Genomic DNA, 7,252 nt, shown 5'->3' on the forward strand with positions numbered 1-7,252 from the left:
TCACAAAGAGATGAGTCACTTATATTTCCCTTTTAAACCTCCTAGAAAAATATCTTGAATGATTTTTCCTTTGAAGTATCATCGGAAAAGCAGTCATCTCATAAACTCTGACTAATACACAATTAAACTGTGCAAAATTAAACCTACCTCACATGACTGTCATGGGTTCCCTGTGAAGAGCTGAATCACCTATACAAAAGCAAACTCCCCTCAAAGAATAACAGAAACAAGGAAGATGAGAGGAAGTCTTGCTGTTAGAGCAGGAAAGGAGCTGAAAGGTCAGCCACAGCCTGAATTCCTACGGTGCTAAAATAATAGAATAAGTGTAGTCCACCACAAAGTGTTTATGTAGCACCTTTAGTGTTGTCTCTAAGGTTGCACATGGTCCTGAGGGGAAGCTGAGGGCCGCAGGGACTAATGACTCCTCCAAGGTCATGCTTACATAACTTGGAATAAAGCCTAGGCCCTCTGATCGGAAAAACATGCTTGTTACTCTCTTCAGGTTGCTTTCTCTTCAGCACTGATATATTGGTATCCAGATGAATATAAAACATAGCAAAATCAGAGCTTTACTTTGTTTCCTGGCTGCTCCATTTCTGAGATCACCTTAGCAATGCTGTCAGTATGCACTGACTACACGTGGGCTTCCTGCCACCAGCCACACCTCGGTCCTAACCCACATTACCTGTGCTCCTAAGGGAGCCAGATTTCCCTGGTGATTTCGTTTCCTCCGCATGTCCCAAGAGCTTCCTCTGATCAATGCCTGGCACATATGGGGATATAAACATTTCCAAAACTTTTCCTCGCCTGGGACATCTCAGAGATGGGCTCTACCTCCTCCCCAGGTCACCTTTGCTTGGTGTCACCTCCTTCCATACTTGGTCCCTTTTTCTTTCCTGCCTCACTTCCTTATCTTCCTCGTGATTTTTCCTGGCAACACTCCCTAATACATCATTTTAATATACATTTTCTGTGTCTCAGAGTCTGCTTCCAGGAAATGCAAGTGAAAAACCAACTCTGAAATAACACCACCACCACCACCAAAAACCACAGAGCTGGGCATCAGAGAACCTTGGTTCAAATCCTGGATTCACTGCTGATTTGTTGCTGATTTGAGACATGTTACGGAGCCTCTTATATAAGTTTCCTCCTGTGTGAAACATGGAAAATGATCTTTCTCTCACGGAAATCCAGTGCCTGTGATTATGAGGGTATGCGTTGGGGGCTTAGTACTGAATTAGAGAAGGGGCCAGGTCAGTGCCTTGGCGTGCAGTGAGGCTGCAGTCAGATAACTTGCCAAGTGTCTATCATTGATGTCTGTGACCACGGAGTGAAAAATTTATTTCCGAACCTGGCTGATCAGTGGGGCAAGAGGAATTGTATTTTTCTGTATCCCTCATGGGGCTTGACCACTGAAGGATTCTGTAAGCACTTGTTTACAGACTGTTGAACACAACCAGGTAAGCTCCCAGAGGGGACAGTGAGAGCTTTGTAGGGGACACAGTGGAAAGTAGAAGAAGCTAAAGGGAATGAATGGAACAGGTACCAGCTGGAGTGTCACGCCTGAATGGGGAGGAGAAAAGGGGGCCTGGGCAACAGCTGAAGATTCCAGAGGAGGATGGTTGGGGTGGGAAGCCCTGGGGGAATAGGTGAAACTGGATGGGGACACGGGACAGGTAAACACCCCAGGAGGAGAAACTTCCAAACAGATGTAATCCTTACGAACGGCTAGGTAACTGTCAGGGACTAATGACTAGAAACCCCACTAGACACCCTGTTTGTTAGGAAGAGCCTGCACTGGCCAGCTGCAATGACTGGAATTCCCACAGTTAATCAATCCATTTGATTAAGACAAAATTTCTTAACCTGGTCCCAAGGCAAAGGACCTTGAAATCAGGGGTTCATGAACTTGAAAGAAGAAAAAGTTATATCTTAATTGTCACTCTCATCTAACTGAAATTTTAATTATGAATATGTTATTGGTTAAAATTGGACTCTTCCCCGGGATTTTGAGAAAAGCATTTCACGGACCCACACAAGGGAGATTCTGAGTGGCAAGATAATCATTTGTAATGCAAAATCAAAGGAGTTCTCCTCCTGGGTTCCAAAGTTCCATTGCCATCCGACCTGCCATGGAAAAAGTCTGACCTTGTCTTCATCAGGCCAGGACAAAGGCCAGTGTCCAGTTTCTGTTTCATGTTAAGCCTTAATCCTTCGGAGCCAGCATGTTCTGTGGCCCTGGTTGCTGCTAGACCCACAGGGCTGAGCGCTCAGCGAGCAGAGCCAGCGAACTAACGGTGAGTGCATTCCCAGGCGGGGCGGGGGCTGGGGGACTTCTGATGGGCCACACCCTAGCCAAGGGTCCCTTTCTCAGGTTAGACTGACTGACAGCCCTCTATGGTCAAGCACCTCCCCGGCACCATTTTGACTTCTATTGTGTGTGTGTTTACCTCCCCTGCCCCTTGGCCCCGTCAGTCCTGCACAGGAGGGTGGGCTGCTCCCTACGTGGGAGGGGGAGGGTCGTTAAGCTATAGCTTCCTGGTGAAGGAAACAGGCTCAGTGTCCCAGCCCATTAGGTTCAACAGTGTTCCATTCCTTTTGCTTCCTTCTCATTAATATTTAACGAATTATGGTAGCAACTGTAGTCCCCAAACCTTAGCACTGTCTAAGCCTTTGTCACTGATGGAAATCATAGACATTTTGGTATAACATTACAGCTGCTGTGAATATTTCAAAATGCCATTTATACCCACCCTATTTTGAAATTAAGAAAAGTAGTAGACCTGCCTCTAGCTTTTGTTTTCTAATGTATTAATTCAGAAGAACATATATTACCATGTTAAAATTTTTTTTTTTTATCCTCACCAAGGACATTCTTTCCATTTTTTGTTCAGATAGAGTGGGAGGGAGAGAGAGGAAGAGAGAGCAAGAAACATTGACGTGAAAGGGACACATTGAGGGGCTGCCACCTGCACGACCCAGGGCCAAGGACAAACTGCAACCGAGGTACGTGCCCTTAGCAGGAACCGAACCCAGGTCTCTCTGGATCGCAGGCTGATGCACTAACCACTGAGCCAAACCAGCCAGGGCAACTACTACATTAAAATTTAAAACATATTATGAAAGCAGTATTTCACTGTAATTGTGTGTGTGTTTTTTTTTAATCTCTCTTATGCATTTCAAACCAGTATTCTGAAGATAGGTCCATGGAAGAAAAAAAAAATTAAGGCATTGAAAGCCACAGATTTTAAAAAGCTCATGTGAGTAATGGTTATTGTTTTCCTTTAACATGGTCAGGGTTCGTGCTCCGGTGAAGAAGGGTGAAGTCTGATGGGGGAGAGAAGAGAACGATGCGCTGGGAGGACAGAGCTGGGTGTGGCCCCCACCCCTGGAGGCCCCTCAGTGCCCTGGAAGGACCTGCTTCGGGAAGAGAAGGCAGAGAGGCTCTGTTACCAACACAACAAACAAAAATCATCTTTCTTTCTGAAATGTGACTGTGGATTGAGGATGAGTCAGTCATCACGGAGGTATTTCTTTAAAACACAGATTTCCAGGCCTGGGGTTGTGTGTGGGTATTTATATTTTTATATATTTTTGTTAATCCTCACCTGAGGATATTTTTTTCCATTGATTTTTAGAGAAAGTGGAAGGGAGGGAGGAGAAGGAAAGAGACAGACAGACAGATAAGACAGACATCGATGTAAGAGACACATTGATTGGTTGCCTTTTGCACGCGCTCAGGACCGAGGCGGGGATGGAACCTACAACCCAGGTACGTGTCCTTGACTGGGAATGGAATCTGATGGTCAGCTGGCCCACGCTCTAACTGCTGGGCCACACTGGCCAGGGCTGCATTTGCATTTTTAACAAGCACCCCAGCTGATTTGGAGATAAAACGTGAGCAGGGGGTCTTACCTAAAAAAGAGTGTTGGGTTGAGGAAAATGCTGTAGCTTTCCAGGGAGCAACTGGGCTGTTCTTGACATGCTAATTTGTGCCTGAATTTCCAAGAAATGGAGATTGCACTCCTGCAGGTAATAATCCAGCCTCCTACTGGGGCAGTTGGACCTTCCACCCTCCAGAAATTTTAAATCCTGTGTTGTTCACAATGTATGGGGCCCTATTTTTCAAAGCCCCAGGTCTGGGCTTTCTTTGAACTAGATGAATCTGTTAAAGTAGGTCTATGTTCTAACTATACTTCCTATCTCAGTTTTATAGAGAGTGACATATTTACTTATTTAAAAAACAGTTATTATGTAAATCACACCATCCTAACCTTAGTGTAATTGAATGAAGTGCTGGTGGTTTTTTTTTTTTAGTTCTGAGGAGTAACTTCACAGTTTCAAAGAAAGATTTAAATTGCTAATTTCCCAGCATTGGTGTGTGAGGAAGGATTGTCACAGATTTAGCCAGAAAGCCACTATGCATTTTACATCCTAAACAGTAACTGTCTTTGTAGGTTGCTGTTTGATGTGAGAAACAGCGAGAACAAATTCAGCGTGATGGGGAAACTGTTGCTTATTTTAAAAGGAATGAAAATGCATGAAGAGCCCCCGCCCACCAAGAAAGAGCTTCCTCCTTAGCCTCCCAATGATTTCGTCCCTCTGATCACATGGGAAAGAACCTCTCTTTCCTAATGCTATCTGAGTTCTGCATTTTGGTGCCTGGAACAAGGAAGTGAAGGGATACATATGTCAGACACACACGTAATAGAAATGTAAAGAACAAGCATATCACCAGAAAATATACATATGTAATTTGGAACAAAGACATTATAGATGAAAAAGGGGCCACATACGAAACCTGACAAGCTCAGGGGAGGCCTGCATGGAGGCCTTACAAACTCAGAGACGGAAAGTAACCACAGAGGATGGTCTGAACATAAACATTCCAACCAAAAGCGAGTCATGGTGGGGAGTCACGACATAGGCCTGCAGCTCCCTTGACAAAGGTCAATCTTTACCTTAACTGAGCCTGTCCGCTATCTTTTTGCATCTACGGTAACATACCTTTGGAAGGTCAGAGTGATCCCCTTTCTCCCGGACCCCTCAGGGCACAATCTCCCCCCGGAGCAGAGACCACAGAACCCCTCATGGTTGTCTCGTTGCCCAAATACTACCTCCATGTGCTGCTCACTATTCTGTGCCCACCAACGTAAAAGAAGTATTTGTCTCTCTGCTTTACTTTTTACCTAATCTCAGAGTTTTCCCCGCTTCGCTTTCTCCTGCCTCCCTAGTCTACCACCCCTGACTTTCATGTAACTCCTCTTACACCCCCTCCTTCATTCTAATGTATAAAACAAGCAGTAAACCTCCATTCTCTGGAGCGTTTTCTCACTCCATTGAGATTTTGCTTCCTGGCAGTTTTCATCAGTATTACTCAAGTAAACGAAAACATTCTCTACAGGTTTGGATGTTTCCTCCGTCTATTTTTATTTGCCTGGGGCTCAGAAATCATGCCTGGGATGCTGTGAAGAGCTAGAACTGGGTCTCTGCCTTCCGGACCCTAGTGGCTTTCTAGACACTTCCTTGGAGTTCATTCTCTTTGAAGTGGCCAAGTCGTGCCATTTTGACAGGTAGCAAAACCTCATTGTGACTTTTCAATGGCATAATTAGTGACAATTTAGCCAATTTTTACTGGACACCTTCCACATATCCCAGGGTCTTGGCTCAACCCCATGTGTACATTGGCTCATTGACTCCTTACAATAACTTCATTAGGTAGGTTTTTATCCATATTTCACAAGAATGGGGTTTTACAGTGGCTGGCAAAGAGTAAGCACTCACTGAATGGTAGCTATTGTTTCAAATCATTAATATATTTCTATGAAAAACTTCCATATACAGATATTGCGGCCGACTGGGCTGGGCTGTGACACTGCTCCCCGGTGTCAGAATGTCATATCCAGGCTATCCCCCCACTGGCTACCCGCCTTCTCCTGGATATCCTCCTGCAGGTCAAGAATCATCTTTCCCCCCTCCGGGTCAGTATCCTTATCCTAGTGGCTGTCCTCCAATGGGAGGAGGTGCCTACCCAGCAGTGCCAAGTGGTGGCTTCCCAGGAGCTGGAGGTTACGCCCCAGGTGGTTATCCAGCCCCGGAGGCTATCCTGGTGCACCACAGCCAGGAGGAGCTCCATCCGATCCTGGAGTTCCTCCAGGCCAAGGGTTTGGAGCCCCACTAGCTGGAGCAGGCTTTTCTTGGCTATCCACAGCCGCCCCCACAGTCTTATGGAGGTGGCCCAGCACAGGTCTCACTATCTGGTGGCTTTCCTGGAGGACCAGCTCCTTACTCTAGTCGGCCTGCTGCAGTGACTCAGGGAACTCAAGGAACAGTTCGACCAGCTGCCAACTTTGATGCTATGAGGGATGCAGAAATTCTTCAGAAAGCAATAAAGGGTTTTGGGACAGACGAACAGGCAATTGTGGATGTTGTGGCCAGTCGTTCCCATGATCAAAGGCAAAAAATTAAAGCAGCTTTTAAGACCATATATGGAAAGAATTTAATCAAAGATCTCAAATCAGAGTTAAGTGGAAATATGGAAGAACTGGTCCTTGCCCTGTTCATGCCAACCACATATTATGATGCCTGGAGTTTACGGAATGCAATGAAGTAGAGCAGGAACTCAGGAACATGTATTGATTGAAATTTTATGCACAAGAACTAATCAAGAAATTGTCAGATGTTATCAGTCAGAATTTGGACGAGACCTTGAAAAGGACATTAGGTCAGATACATCAGGGTATTTTGAATGTTTTCTTATATCCATGTTCCAGGGAAATCGTGATAAGAACCAGAATGTTAATCACCAGTTGGCTCAGGAAGATGCTCAGTGTCTCTGTCAAGCTGGTGAGGGAAGACTGGGACAGGTGACTCTTGCTTTAACATGATTCTTGCCACAAGAAGCTTTCCTCAGCTAAGCTACCATGGAGGCTTACTCCAGGATGGCTAATCAAGATTTGCTGAGCAGTGTTGGCTGTGAGTTTTCCGGAAATGTTGAAAATGGTTTGAAGGCCATCTTGCAGTGTGCCCTGAACCGCCCCGCCCTCTTTGCTGGAAGCTCTACTATTCTAGGAAAGGTGCTGGCACAGATGACTCCACCCTGGTCAGGATCGTGGTCACTCGAAGTGAGATTGATCTTGTACAAATAAAACAGATATTCACTCAGATGTATCAGAAGACCCTGAGCACAATGATTGCAAGTGACACGAGTGGAGAGTACCGAAAGCTTCTTCTAGCCATCGTGGGCCAGTAG

At 45.5% G+C, this 7,252-nt stretch overlaps 1 pseudogene; it reads left to right on the forward strand.

The window, feature by feature from the left end:
- The first annotated feature begins 5,886 nt into the window (after window positions 1–5,886).
- LOC118631711 lies at window positions 5,887–7,252 on the forward strand (annotated as a pseudogene).

This window comes from Molossus molossus, unplaced genomic scaffold (assembly GCF_014108415.1).
Source record: "Molossus molossus isolate mMolMol1 unplaced genomic scaffold, mMolMol1.p scaffold_m16_p_16, whole genome shotgun sequence".
Lineage (NCBI taxonomy): Eukaryota > Metazoa > Chordata > Mammalia > Chiroptera > Molossidae > Molossus > Molossus molossus.